This window comes from Passer domesticus, chromosome 3 (assembly GCF_036417665.1).
Source record: "Passer domesticus isolate bPasDom1 chromosome 3, bPasDom1.hap1, whole genome shotgun sequence".
Lineage (NCBI taxonomy): Eukaryota > Metazoa > Chordata > Aves > Passeriformes > Passeridae > Passer > Passer domesticus.
The window spans coordinates 18,173,764-18,189,615 of NC_087476.1; the positions used below are offsets into that span (position 1 = coordinate 18,173,764).

Sequence of the window (15,852 nt, forward strand, 5' to 3'; positions counted from 1 at the left end):
CACAGTGACATCAGGGAAAGTTGGATAGCTGGAGGTAGAGGGAGCTGCCACCTGCATTGCAAGCTCCAAGTGTGTGAACTCCAGCAGAGGGGACAGAGTGAAACAGGAACCCCCTTTTGTGCCATGAGGAGCTGGCAGCAACCCCACACCAAAACATTTAGCACCCAGGGCAGCAGTTGAATCACAGCTATATGGTAACAAAATCAGGGTCTCACAGGTTTTCCAAACTTGATTTCTTAATACCAGATAAACTTTTATTAATTTCATATAATTGAGATGTTATTATAAAAGTCTAGATGCTAATTCATCTACTGAAATTAATGATGTTTTCAGAAATTTTTTATTGTAAGCTTTCTTAAAAATATTTTTTTTAATTCATATTTCAGATTAAAACAGCAGGAAAACTGATATTTCTTTTTATCCTTTTCATAATTTTTATCAGGCTTGTGAAATGCTCTTTTGAAAACACCTTCTCCTACTAAAAAAGTGTACTCTTGAAACATTGTCTCAGAGAATGCAGACACAAGAGAACTGAGCACTAAAATACCATGCTTTGTCTCCCTATTAGTCAGGTCAGTTAGAGAACTATTTTATTTCACCTACTCATGACATTTCAGACTTCTTGTCTGTCTTAATCTGTAGAACCAGCTGCCCCCTCCTACAAATTTACTATCAATGGTATGTTTTTTTTAAGGGACCACCTTGAAGTTCAATGCTACAGAGTGCCTAGAGCATTAAAATTTCTGATTTCTTTAATGTATTCACATGAATTAGGTTAAACATGTTTTAAAGCTTTGAAATTAAATGATCCTGTACTATGGAGGACTGAATCTCTGCTAGACTGTGGAGAGAAATGTGACCAATATCTTTTTGCTGTCCTTTCTTTTGTGCTAGAAGGACATATTGAATTTTTAGGAGAATAAGAGTTTTTAATTAGATGGCTTAGTTTGTTCATGTTAACTGAAAGAAAACAGAGAGCAACTGAGGGAGTACTTCTAGGATTACAGGTTGATGTGATATCAGCACTTTGCTCACAGTAATTAAAGTGCAGTGGGCAAAGGGAGTGAAGTCTGTAGGGGATAGATGCCTGAAAGAGGAGGTGGTCTAGATGTTACAGAAACAGTCCTAGAGTCCCCATCCCTGCCAAGGAATAGGCACAGGATTTGGTTGTTGTTTTTTTTTTGTTGTTGTTGTTGTTGGGGGGGTTTTTTTGTGAACTTATATGCATTTTAATCATCAATTTGTACACTTTAATTAAGGCAGTCAAATTGGTATAGACAATGGAAAGAGAGGATTTTATAAGGTTATGTGAGCATAGTTTCTCTTGCTTTCCACCTGGGAATAATTATATAAATTTCTCTCTAATATGTCAACAATAACATTGTTATATCTGTTTAACTAAAGCAGGTTTAAGTCCTTGCATTTCAAAATGATCCAACTGTTAGAGCTGAATAAATTTAGCATCACACTATTCTGCAACCATGTAGGACAAGGGGCACAGTAAGTCATCCAATAGATGATAATTCATGAAGAGGCAGTAAATCTGACCAGTTTCACACACGTCACTGTATCTTTAAAGTGACGTAGCTGTATAATTAGATTGCTCACTTCTGATATATATATAGGTACTTACAGCACTCTTTATAAATATCTGTAAGTAACACTGTGCAAGAAACCATAGATTAGAGCAAATGGTTGGCAGCTGTGTGAAACAGATCTTACAGTTTTATAATTATAAAAGTTGATCCAAAAAGCCAAATAACTAGATGCTGGTAGAGGACAAAACTCAATTAGAAGTAGAGCAAACAGAAGAACACTTGAAACTGAAAAAAGACAGAGATGAACAGAAGTAGAGAAGGCTGCAGATTAAGGAGTTAGGTCTCAATCTACTCTGAGTCAAGCAGAAGGCATAATTTCAGAGTACACTAGTAAAATGAAATTTAAACCAAGGAAACATATATAATGATTCCAGCTTTTCAAAGTACAAACTGTAAAACAACACACTTAAGCAAAGCATATATATTTACTACAGCCAAGTCTAAGTATTTTCATCTATTTATAGAGAAAAATGGTATGTATGTTCCAACATATGTGCAAAATCTGTATAAGTCTAAAATAATTTTCAGGACATCCCCAAAATCTGATTTTTCACAGCTATAGATAACATTCCATTTGCATGACAAGAAATCAATTGCTAGCAACCCAGCAACGGTGAGACCTGCCTTATTCCAAGTGTTACTCTGTAAAAATGCTCAAATGTCACCTGGTTCAAATATTTGGCTTATCAAACACTGAATACCAGGGTTATTTGCTAACACGATAGTGGCCTGGTGTTAATGTGCAATGAGAAGCCTGCATGTGAGAATTGGGGTAACTCATGGACATTGAGCTGTCTGCCAGCTCCAGAGAGCAGAAGGCACCTGCCAGAAAACAGTGTGCTGGCCCCCTCCAGTGTCACAGCAAACTGAGTGTACCAGCTGAGTGTGTCAAACAATGTGCCTGCCAGGGACTCACCGTTTCACAAGGCCACTACGGCAGATAAAAATATGAATCTGCAGCAGTTATACTTGGAAAAACAAAAAATCAGTGTTAAAATAGTACACAATATTCGGTGATCAATCTACTCTTAAGAAAGGAATATAACAAATAGTTACTTTTCAAAGAACAGATTTAAATGTGAAGCTGGTAAATTACATGCAAGATACAGCCAGGGTTTGAGTAAATCTATCAGTACTCTTGTCCTTCCTCGTTTTTATTTTATCATGAAGCATTGTTTTCTACATTGGAAAACATTTTTAAAAAGTTTTTTTTTAAACTTAGTAAAATTCATTTCAGCTTTCTACCTACATGAACACTTATGCACCTAATTCCACTGCCATTTCCCCCTGTACAGTAAACAAAATACTAAATTAGGAAGAAAGCAGTGAAAATCTTTATCAAGAAACAAAGAACACACATTATAAAAGTGCTTGCCTCTTAATCTCTGTCCCAATAAGCTAACTTCAGACAGTGAAAAATTAGTGGGGCTTACTTTAGAATATCACGCCACTTCTAGGGCCTTACTGAGAAGGGCACCATTGTGAACTTCAGGCAGCTGAACCTGTCCCAGCAAGCTGAAATCCCCTCCATGAGTTTAGTGAAGCAAGGCACTGAGAAGGGCTCCTCATAAAAAGGTAAATATGTGTCCTTTATCACTCATTTTCTCTGCAATTCTTGCTACAGACTCAGAACCAATGTTTAAGGAAGATGGGAAACATTAAATAAAATACATGCCTCTTACTTGAGGTTGGGGAAAAACAAGAGCTTTCCCACTGCTGGAAGAAGAGCTGGCAGATTGTGCTGAACTGCTTTATACAGTATCTTTCTCTACAGCTGTCATTGCTGCCTCTGCTACCAGTAGAAGGGTTTTGCATTTCTAGAAGCCACAAGTCACCCAAATTCAATTGGTTGCACATCACAGTTTGACAAATCTCCTAGGACCATCTCTACATCTCTATACAACCTAAAACATTTCCCAGACCTGGAAAACCCTGGCCAGCATGTACAAAATGGCAATTGCAGAAAACAATATATGGTTTCCCAAACTCCTCCTAGCATGTCTGCAGGCTGACAATAGATTTGGGCAGGAGAAATTTCTTTAAAATGTACAAACTTGTGGTCAAAGATTGGAAAGGACTTTTTTCAAAATGTATCACAATGGTACTGCCTCATGAATAAATCACCCAATACACTTTTCCAGAATTAAGAATATGAAAATTTCAAAGGATTACAATTGGTTGTGAAGTCCAGTTTTCAGCCTCACTCCAGAGTGGACAACAAGGTGGACAATTTTTCTTCAAAACTTTTCCCACGCTTACTGTAGTTACATTAATGCAGGGACCTAAACCCCAATAAGATCACTGATCTCTGTTCACTTCCTCTGACAGGTTATAATTATGGCTTTTTGGGTTTTAAGTTGCTGATTGAAAGCAGATATTGGGATGACTTTTGTGACTGCAACTGCATTGTAATGGTACCTGAAGTAGGGATGCTGTGGTTTTGTCTAAGCAAAACATCCCTTGCAGGGCACCTGCCATTCCCTCTAGTGCTACGGTGTTAAATTCCAATCAGGTTTTTGTCAGCGAGGAATGGGCATAGTCAGGGTATGTTCAGGGTGTTAAAAATCTGTGCTTTTTACAGCTGCTGCAACATACTCTGGACCATTTGTGGCTCTTTGGGTGTCCTTGCCTCTGAAAGGAGCCCCCAAAGGAGGCGACTTCACCAGCTCCTCCCAAAGCACCTGCAGATAAACCTTTTAGTGGGCAACAGATGAAGTTGCCCAAGGTATTACTGCTTTGCTTGGTTGGTTGGTTTGCTACTTATGTTATAACTCAGTAACAGCGTGAGAGGAGAGGCTGGTAAGTAAAGCAGCAAAGATGAAGTCAAGGCCAGACCCCAAGAGCATCAGGCAGCTCTGTTTACTTGACTTTAGCTTTGTTGGTAAATGCCCAAAGGATTATATTCAAATGATAAAGATTCCATTCTCTTCCAATGTTATCTTGTATTTTGGCAAAAGGGCATCCGCCTTGGCTGATATTTCCTCTAAATCTGAATGGGTCTTTCTACCAATTTTGCAGAAGGTCATAAAATGTAGAGAACACACAGCATTTGTCTTGTACAGAGTTTCCCCTCAAAGGACATTGAACATGGAGGATGGTAAAAAATAAAACAGGGATTATACTTTATTAAAATTTTGGCAGGTTTTCATTGACTGAATGATAGACTAGGACTGCAGCGTCTTTTAGATGACTACTGCAGCCAGATGGATTCCTTGATTTTGCACTCAAGGCAAAAAACACCAGTTTAGAGAAAGACATAATTGGCTGACATCTGCTGGCTGCATTTGTGTATCCCACCACTAATTCCACCATGTGGCAGAGAACATACAGTGGGCTTTCATGGAATATTTGTATTTATGTATAAAACAGTAATCCGAGGTACAGAGTCCTTCAAGGAAAGGTAAAACATTATTACTTTTCTAAACAAGTGGTTTAAATTAATTTTAAATCCCTCCCAAACTAATTTTACCTTCATCAAATCATATAATTGGCTTTATATTTTCTCATTATCCAGTAACTAGTGATTTTTTAAAAGACACTAACAATTTAAGGGAACTATAAAGTACAGACTGAATATAGAAATAGGTATTTTGGCAGAAATATGCAACATCTCTAGCACTTGAACTGATTAATTTGCAATAAAATATCTAATAAAACCACGTAATGTCCAATAATAAAAAAAGTATTCTACACAGAAATGTAAAGAGTAGGGAAAAAGTGAAAGAGACATACCTGAAGGGAAGCAAATACACATTTTAAGAGAGAGAGTTTCTTCATAATCTCCTTTCTTTGATTTATTATTGTGCCCAAATAGTTCAATATTATCTAAGTTCCTGTGGTAAGTAAGAACGCACAGTACATTATATTAAACACATTAAACACATCAAAAATTATAGAATAACAGTATTTTAGTATAATAATTTCAATAGGTTCATTTCACTAATAATGCTTTGACTTTGATTTTTTTGCCAATGGGTCACCGACAACCCATTCACAAAATACACTGAGCCATCATCTAGTGAAAAATCCTGCAAACAGTAGAAATACATATCTTAAATTTTACTGTATTTATTGCTGCTATTACTCCCTGATGGGTTACTATTATTCAGTGACAGTTAACATGATTTAAGATAACTTCTATTCCTAATAGCATTTCCTAAAAGAACCATTATTACTATTAAAGTCTTAAATAATACTTAGCCAATACAATCTGTTAAGTGAAGTGCTAAAGTCAGTTGGTAAAGGAGTGCTTTGATAGTTGTACCGTTTAAGCCAGTCTGTAAGGCAGAAACATTGATACCTGACATCAAAACACCTTTTAAGCAGTAGCAAAACATAAAATATTTTGTGTTTATGTAAAGAAATCTTTTGAAATGCAGAATCTTGTGGTAATTATGCAACTCTTATGTAATTAAGCATACAGTTAACCCTGGACTAGTGTCATATGAGGAATTTAATTTTATATACCTAAATTTTTCCTGTAATTTCCCAGCCTGTAGTAGGGTAATGATACTATATTTTAGGCTGCTTTCCACCAGTGAGTGACTTCATGGACAGAAGAAACATCTTCCACTGATGCTGAAGATAGCATCTGTCTCCAAAAAATAGGAATGTTTCTTTATAAAGTATATTGGTCTTGGTCAAGAAAATATACTTGGAACTCTTTTGTAGGAAATATGCACTGCAAGTGTAGAAAGGTATGGTGTAATCACAAGATTAATTTAATCTTCTTAATGCCTTTATTAAATACCAGTGCAGGAGAATTATAATAGATATGCAATGCGATCTGTTATGGTTTATAATTATGGACAGACATCCACCTCAGGCTTCAGCCACTGCCTTTTTGCATTTATTCCCATATAAGATTAATTGAAAAAACTGCTATTTTTGTTCTCTACAGAGATCTGCTAAGTGGCACATAAGTAGGAGGATGCTTTTACTGTCAGCCCACTCTTTTCACATCCCAGATACAAGCCTCCTGCCATGGCTGGATGGCACTATGCTTCCCTCCTGGCCCGTCATCCCTTGTGACAGAGGCAACTGACTGCTCACTCCTCAGCTGGTGACATCTGGTACAAAAAAGTGGCAAAGACAGTGAGCTGTTCTCCATCCCAGGAACTACTCACTTCTCCACAGAAGAGCTAGACCATGGATCACCCAAGGTAGAAGTCCCTCCTGTCCCATGGCTGTGCTCTATGGGGTCAGCTTCAGCCACTGAGAAGCTGCTAGCTTAGAGTCCAGCAAAAGCCATAGGTGGTTTTGATGGATTTGCAGATTTTGTTACTCTTCATACATTCCACATCTGCATATTTTGATGATACACAGTGATCACAGAAGACAAGGCACAGAGCTATTTTCCTTAGACAGGTAGCCAGAGATACCTCTTGGCCTCAAAGACTAAACCACAGACTGATACTTCACATGGTGAAGTTGGTTTCAAGACACTACTATGCATCATCTTTTAGAAACTAGCTCATCAAATAGTAGTCTTCACAACTAATTTAGCTTTCTCTTTTTGTTTGTTCTTTTCATGTCATGAAGTCAATATTCATTAGTGATGCATTGCAGGATTTAAGTGTTTCACTGGTTTCTCCTTCCGGATATAACTTGCTTCAAACACAAATTAAGTATTTGAGCTAAGTTGTCCTTTCAAATTTGCTATAAGGCAAATTAACACTCTCCCAAATCCAGAATAAAAATAGAACCAAGCTTTGTGTTTCTTGCAGAAAGCTTTAAAAAGTCAATTCCAGGCTGAGAAGCTTGTGCTGAGAATTCCTGAGTTTTATAGCAGCTTGTGTCAAATCACAGTAGCACTTCAGAAGAAACCTTCCCACTCTTCCTTAGCAGTGTGTGTTTCACATTAATACAGAATAATCTGCAAGAGAACTGTAACACTGTCAAGAGGAAACAGTGGAGATTGATGCAAATAAATTATATTTTCATATTAATATATACTTGTTTGCTTGCTTGCTTTCCATGTGATCTGGTTGCAGACATGTACATAAAGAATAGCTCATAATGAACAGATAGAACCCAATCTCTACTTATAAAAAATTGAAAGCATTGATCATTTTTGTTTCATTGTGAGCATTAGACGTAACTTTTAAAGCCTGGACAAAATTACATTCAAGTAAAAAGTGACAGTGCACCAGAATTCCCTTCAATTTAAATTAGCTTTTAATTTTGATAGTTGTCAAACTAAAAAGAAAGGTTTTAGTAAGAAAGTGTTTACAGTGCTCTATTTAATATTAGTTTTCTGTAATATTGAAGGTCAGAGGGGTTTTTTTCTTGTGAAAAGATATTTCTTTTTGGTAGCTAAGACTGGTCATATTTAGGAATGAAGTATGTATTCAGATAAATAAAAAACAGCTACTCGAAATGTGCACATAAAGTTTAGTGAAATATATAAAACTGAAAGTAATTTGTCCAAACATATTCATTCATAAAATGTGAAAAATAAATTCTTCTATCTGTAGTAACATTCCAAGTATTTTAAACATATTTCTATATAGATTTATTAGAAGACCACATATACCATTCCAAGTACTCTAAACATACTTCTATATAGATTTATTAGAAGACCATTTATTACTATAAACAAGCAGTTCCAGTGTTTGGAAATCAAGGATGTCATTGCTTTCTTCCTAAATAGTTGGTGATTGACTTGAGAGTTAAGGTCACTATCCTGCCATCAACCCATGTTTTCTAGACAGATGGCAACTACAGATATTCTTGGGATAAAACAATGTACTGATGTAAGGCGTAATGAATATGTGACAAGAATAACACTGGGTGCCAAGAAAATTCACAAGACAGTTCTAGAGCTGTTTCTCTAGGGAAAAGAAGTAGTCCAAGCAGTTTGAGAGGAACATTTGCTTTAAATCTTGTCAAAACCCCAGATGGGGTAGCCAAAATAGTGTGCATTTCATTTTAGCTTCTGGGGGAGTTTTCTGCTCAGTCTGCTTCTGAAACCAGGACAAGCTGTGGATATCACAGATGAGATCACAGTACAATAACATATTTCTGTTTGAAGACAAAGGCCTGTCATCCTAAAACCCACTGTCTTTAAGGGTTGATTCACAGGCAGTGAACTGTCAGACTGGGGCCAGGGGCCTGGGTGAATCTGAGGGCTGGAATTCAACAGAATGGCTTTGCTTTACATAGCCATAAACATTTGTTTTCTAGCTTTTGTTTCTGTCTCATCCTTTCTTAGTCTATATGTGTGCTGAGGAGTAGCTTCAGTGCTGTAAACACATTGTATTTTATCACTGTAGCCCCCTGGAGTTTCCCTAAAACTCCTTTATATAAACTCACTATCATAGCTGTAAACCAGGATGAAATCTAAAGTGACCAAATTCAAAGCAACCACGGAGATTAACTGTAGGCCTAAAAACTTTAAGCTCTTCAAATAAAGGTTAATTTAGTGTCAGAAAAGCTTAATTCTGACTAATTTGGTTTAGTTTAATGCATGCCTAGAGAGCTAAGGGTGGCGCAAAATCTGAGGCTCACTCCTTCCTTGCTTTTGTTCCACTCCAGGGAGGCAATAAGTTACTATTTGCACTTCAAAGACTAAAAGTCAACCTACTCTTTTGGTCAGGGAACAGGAGGGCTCTGGATAGAAACAAGGATTATCCCATTTTTCTCTGCCTCTTCCCATCCACCTTAACTGTGATAAGAAATGCATTTAGAGCATAAAAATGCAAGAAAAAGTACTACCCAAACTGTCATAGTGGGATACAGAGGCAAAGGCATCCTGAGGCTATTTCACTTTTTTTGACTTTCCTCACTTGCAGCCATAGCATGCCAGCATATGATGGCATATGTTGGGTAGGCAGTGTACACTTTGTGGCAACAACAGAAACATCATGATTGGGAAACAAAGGGACATGGCGCTCAGAGTATTTGAAGAATTTACTTTGTTGCCCAGTGATAATAAGAAGAAAATAAAAAATAATTGCGAAAGCCCAGATGAGTTTGAACACCGATTTGAAATGCCAACCACCATATATTTAGATTTTTGATTATTTAACCGGAATTCAGAACATTTGTAGAATTCTTAGGACATGGAAGGAAAAGAGCATAGTGGTACTGAGACCTTATCCCCATGTAGTGAATTTCTGTCCTTGCTTTGATTGCTGTGGTTGACCTTCAAACATCTTTTATCACAATATATCCTTAAGTTTGTTTTATTATCTTCACTTGGTCTAATTACCTGAATGATTCTATGCTGTTCCCTACAGGGAAATATACTGCTGAAGTTTGGGTTTTAAAATACTAATTAAAAATTTCATTAGTGTGTGAATTAATTTCCATTCTTTGTATTTTTCTCTCTCTCCTGATAGCCATCCATCAGAATCTGATAGCAACATGGTTGTTTCTATACTTTAATTATACTGTTGGAATTCCTTTATCCACCTGTAGTATGAGAAAATATGCTTTATTACATACAGTCTAAATGCAAAGCCATCTAAACTCTAGATCTAAAAGGTTTAAATATAAATAAAATTACTTTGCCTTGTATAGCTATTTCAACTATGTTCCTAATATTTAAATACACATTTAGTGTGTGGAACAATATTTTAAACTATCCTTCTCAGGCACTATATTGAAGTATTCTCAGGCACTATATTGAAAGTTGGGTTCATAAATCTTATTTGTTGAAATAAGTTGTAAAAAAATGCACTGCAAATGAATATCAAACCACCCCCAGCTCCTTACCTGATGCTGATGTTCACTGAAGTCTTATATGCTTTTTTTACTCACTTAGTTTCATGAAAGTACCTTTATGTTTGTGAGTACATTAGTTGTGGCTTTTTGTTCCTACAATTGATATGTACAAGCTAGTGTTCACTGACTGTGGTAATTGGCCAAGTTTTAACAACATACAATTCACTTTTTTTATGGAAAAATTCAGGTATTGCATGACTGTTGTAAAAACAAGATAGAAACTTTCATAAAATTATACAAAAATACTGCAATAATGTAACATCCAATTATATAAAAATACTGTAACATCCATGACTACTAAGCCTCAGAAACACCAGTATGTCAAAACTGATTCATGACGATCCCCTATTCATTGTATTATTTAAATTCTGTTAACAACAAAACCAAGCATCTAATCAGTGATTTGTTAATTTTCCACTCAGCACAGCTCCTATTAATTTTGTTTCTACAGTTGTGAAGTTGAGTGAAAAAAGCCACAGAAGAGTTCCTTTGTGCTGTATTTCATTAAGATCTCATCCATTTGATGTCTATCAGTCTGTATTTAACAGGAAAAAAAGTGTCTTTCTATATTAGGTCATCATTCATAGTTCTCATAAGAAAAATATAGAAATGGCTGTCGTTAACTCATGTTCCACTAAGACGAAAGTAATTTCAAACTGCAGCCTTAACCATTGCAGAATAGAAAAGTTATTCAAAACTCATGTAGGCTGGTGGGATCATATTGGTGCAACAATGGCGTCTAGCAGTAGTAACTCAGGTCCATATTATGAACACTGATTGTTTCTGAGTTTGACAGTGGAAAATTCTAGAATTGCTGCTGCTCTTGCTTTTTCTTACTCTGACTCCTCTTTCTTGAATTGTTTTCTGTTCATATACAGAGACTTAGTAGGAAAAGTTAAAGCTGCAGATCCATTGCTCAAGAGTACAAACTAGAGGTCCAGATCTCTGACTGTCAAGGAGTACTAGAGCCTGAAGTTTTGCATTCAAGATGACTACGTCATTTGTCAGGATGTTATAGGCATGTAATAACAAGAGGTTTTCTGTTGAGAGGTTTTTTGCAGGACAATGGACATATGCAACATCTGCTCAATCCAGCCTCCATAGAAAATGAGTAAAGTCACTCTGCCCTTGAAGGACACAAAAGAAGAACATGCTCAGAAGCAGACGGTTCAGGATGCAAAGGCAGACAAGAAAACCACAGCGAGACCCATGAAGAAGAGACTAACTAAAATTAACTAAAAGATTAAAATGTGTGTGTAGAAGGATTTAACCAATCTTGCATTAGCTTGAGGCACGAACAAGAGAATACAATATGAATATAGCTTGCTTTTGCTATAAATCGGCTTCACTTGATCATATTGGTCATGGCACGATGTCCCATTACTGATCCTCCGCAGCTTTCCAGGGTGTAAATTCTAGTGCAAGTCCCAAGGAGAAGGGTTCCAGTCACTTCCTGGCACCACCTGTGGGCAGTTTAAGTATATCTTTGCCATTGCCACCTTTTTCAAGTGCTGGCTGAATTACATTTGGACATCCATAGCTTGCTCTATGGTCTAGATATGTAAGGAATTTAGAGGAATAATTTTCATTTTAGGCTCAGAACAACCTAGATGAGGAGCTATCTAGATGTTTCAATGTAATGTGTGATGATACTAAGCATCAACATCCCCAAGTTCCTTAGTATAACTGATTGCATATCCTTTTAGAGCTGTTTCAACCCCCCCAAACAGACTACCTTTTGCAGAATTATGTTTTTTTCAGAATCTGTATAAACACTTTACAAAAACTGGCTTCAATAGGAAAAAATCAGAAATATCAAAGTCATTCTCATTTCTGAAATCTACAGATATATGTCTATAAATATACACACACACATAACTGTACAAACATTCCCCAGTACACACAAATAAAACTTCATGCACTTAAATCACTCTCCCTAGAAAATAAAACTTTCAATGTTTTTCAATGCTGATACATATCATTCAGAAGCTTATGAGGAAACAAAATGAAATAACAACAGTTAGATCATTCACACTCTTATAAAAGAGTTACTAAATTAAGGTTCCAAAAGACCAGACTGTCCATGATAGTCCTTCTGCTGTTGCCGAAGTACAGAAAAAAATTAGCTGTAAGAGCATGTTTGCATTCCTTCATATCAAGTTGTATTCTCACTATCACATAAAAGATATACAATCTCCCCTTATACTGAACACAAACTGGTACATTTCAATGATGGGTGTATGCAAGTCTAAAGAGAGGACTTCAGCTGGTTGTTATCCAGCTGGGCCAAGGTTTAGATAGGGAGGCACAGAAGTAAAAAAGAGACAGGCAGCATAGGTGGCCTGTGGATAAAGAGGTTCATTCTTCTGGGCAATCAATCATATAAGCAGAGAAAACAAATACATATATGACTGAGAGGGTGAAACTAACTTTGAAGAGAGATAATTACATTTGTCTGAGTAGTGGCACACTGGATTCCTAATCATCCAGTTTAGTCTGCAGCATATAAATACGCACTCATAGGACCATTTAGACTGGTGCTTTTCCAGTTTCAGTGAAAAATTCTATTGATGAGTAATTATTATTCAGGAAAAAACCAATTATATTCTCATATAAGGAAATTAATGGATTTAAAGGCACTAAATGAATCAGAAAATACATTGTTCTATTTGCAAAGAAAATTGGGTTGAGTGAAAAAAATACAAATTAAATTGACTAACTAATAGCTAGATTTTTCCTGGGGCTTGTGCATTCTTTATAAGAACAAGGATTGAAACCATTTTCAAGTAACTGGTCCCAATATGAATATTTTCAAATCTGATCATTTAAAAGTAGACCTTGTACTGATGTCCTAAGCTTGCACTGATGTCCTAAGCTTGCACTGACATATGTGTGAACAAGCAAGTCCCTTTATTTTCTGAAAGACTGGATTCAGAGACACCTATTGAGTGATCACAGCATGGAAGAAGTTGGCAGAGATCTCTGGACGTCATCTGGTCCAAGCCCCCCATATCAAGTACAACAACACAGAACTGTTTGTCTGGGACCATGTCAAGACGTGTTTTTTTTGTCTCCAAGGCTGGAGACTCCACAGCCTTCTGGGCAACCCCCACCAGTGCAGGGGACACCCTCACAGTAATGAAGTGTTTCCTGAAGTCCAGAGAGCAGCTTCTGTGTTTAGGTCTGGGCCCATTGCCACTGCACACCAATGGAAAGAGCCTGGCTCACGGGTCATGGTTTTGAAAAGCTGATTTCTATCTGGGTGGTTTCCAGCATGTGATGGTGTCCAGGATTGTTTCACCCCATTTAGAGGACTTTGCACTTCACTTTGAAGTGCATGAGGATTTTGTCAGTCTAATTCTCCAGTATAGATGAGTGTGAGGACTTATCTCTCTAAAGAAATCTGGGATTAACCAACTCTTCCATCTCACAAAAAGTGAGGAGATGACCTTCCAGTAAGGAAAGGATTTGAAAAGAGTTGATTTGGGGAGAAGACAGAATGAAGAACACAGATTTATATTTGAGTAAAGACCACGGTACTGGTTTTTAACCTGCAAAAAAAAAATCTCCTTCTGTCCTTCTAAAACCAGGACTCAATTCTGTGCCCAAAGAACCGAGAAGAAAGAAAAGAAAATTATTCCAGGTTGTGTTTATGTATGATTTTCACTGTTTTTAAATGTCTGCAGCTCCCCATAAAAATCCAGATCATACAGATACACCTGCATGTTCCAAAGCTGGGCTTGCCACCATTTTGTTCCATTGTAAATCTGGAATCCCTGTAAAAATAAACAAACCACAGAGAAAATGATGCTTTAACTTCAGAAGTGATTACCAAGCTGTACCATTTGTCAGAAAATTTGTGATAATGGTCAAAATGGGGGCTGGGGGGGGGGGAGGAATGTTTTTTTATTCTTATCTTCATCGTATTCTACCTGCAAAGATACACAAACACAAAAGGTCACATATATCTTCAAACAGGAAATGATTGCTCTTGACATATAAATCAATATAACTTCTAAAGCATGAGGAGTTATAATGTGATACAAAGATCACTCTGCAAGTTTTTGCCTCAGTTCCTCTCTAATAATGTGAGGTGAATAAAATTTAATTTTATTACCTTATATCCTTTGCCTATTTGATTGTTTAGATCCTTTACTTCATTTGCCTGCCACAATGGAAAGTTTCTTATTTGGTATCTCTAGAGTTTAAAAAACAAAAATAATGAATGATAGTTCTGAAATTACAGCCTCCAGTATATTTTTTCTTATAAAAATGCAAGATGAATTTTGTAGCCCATCCCAAATGTCATATCTGGGCTATTTTGGCTGCTTGCAAAAATACATTTGTGAACTAAAGAATTGTAATAGGAAAAAACTCTGCTGGCACTCCTCTTGTATTTGTAACTGTGACAATATGCATCTTTCCCAGACACAAGTATTAAATATATATTCTAGCTCTTTTATCAAAACTTTAAAGAAGAATGAGGGTATACTTAATCTGAAAGGGAAGTGGTGTAAAAGTTTATGAAGGTTCTAAGCTGTAAAAGTTGGACAAAGCCAAAATTAAATAATACTAAGATTGTCCTCAGTTACTAATATGAAGACACGTGGAAAAGGAATTTTTACCTACGTCAGTGTTAAAGAACCAAGCAAAAAATACTCTCAAAACTAGGATACTGTGTTAAACCTAGAACAAAACTTACTGACAACAAGTACAATTCAAGAAAATCTTGGCAGCATGAAGGAACAATTTGACAAGGGAGTCACCTTTTCAAGACTATGATGGAATTTCAGAGCGACTTGAAGTGCTGACAGTCTTGGACTCTATTTCCCATAATCTGAAAGTTGAAAGGATGGTTTTATGATTGGGATGTTCCAAATAAATCACTGTCCTGTGCAGACTATTAAGGACAGCAAAACAGCTTTTTGATTACTATTTCTGCAAGATGAAAATACAACATGCAACACTACCATATCAGCTAGAAATAATTGCCTGTGCTTTTGTATTGCATACAGCACACTAATAGAAGCAGGCCTAGACATGGTCCTTACCAGATTTTTCAGTATTAATGTAACTTTCTATGCTTGGCTCTCCTCTGTGTTCCCATGTAACCACACATCACTGCACCATTCACAGCAGAGCCAGGACAGGAATATAAAGGCAAATGTTAGCAATACACCAAAACCAACACCATAATAAATTAATAATTTTAAAAAACAATGACAGATAAACTCGGTACAGAGTACCCTTCAAACTGCAAAATTAAGAAAGTCATTTGAGATCAAATGAGGAAGAAAACATAATTGCAATACATGAAATGAAATTTCAGTCTTAGAGTTCACAAGAGAGTCAATAATACAAACCAGCTTTCTTCTAGATATTTGACGGGTAGTGTAAACTGTCACATGTTGATTTAAGCACCTGTTTCTACTTCAGTTACATAAAATTCTCTTTGATTTTCTTGGATATAAAATACAAAATTATGTAATAAACATATCTATTGCAGGAGGGTCCTATCAGCCAGTCA

At 36.5% G+C, this 15,852-nt stretch overlaps 2 long non-coding RNA genes across 2 annotated transcripts; one reads left to right on the forward strand and one right to left on the reverse strand.

The window, feature by feature from the left end:
- Positions 1-448: 448 nt before the first annotated feature.
- LOC135297935 (uncharacterized) lies at positions 449-11,244 on the forward strand. Its single transcript, XR_010359873.1, has 3 exons — positions 449-572; positions 6,499-6,760; positions 11,204-11,244. It is a non-coding gene; the product is annotated as an uncharacterized LOC135297935 (long non-coding RNA).
- Positions 11,245-13,968: 2,724 nt separating this feature from the next.
- LOC135297936 (uncharacterized) lies at positions 13,969-15,403 on the reverse strand. The gene is made up of 4 exons (XR_010359874.1): positions 15,377-15,403; positions 15,092-15,162; positions 14,443-14,523; positions 13,969-14,101 (listed from the first exon to the last, which is right to left on the reverse strand). It is a non-coding gene; the product is annotated as an uncharacterized LOC135297936 (long non-coding RNA).
- Between the last annotated feature and the right edge of the window lie 449 nt (positions 15,404-15,852).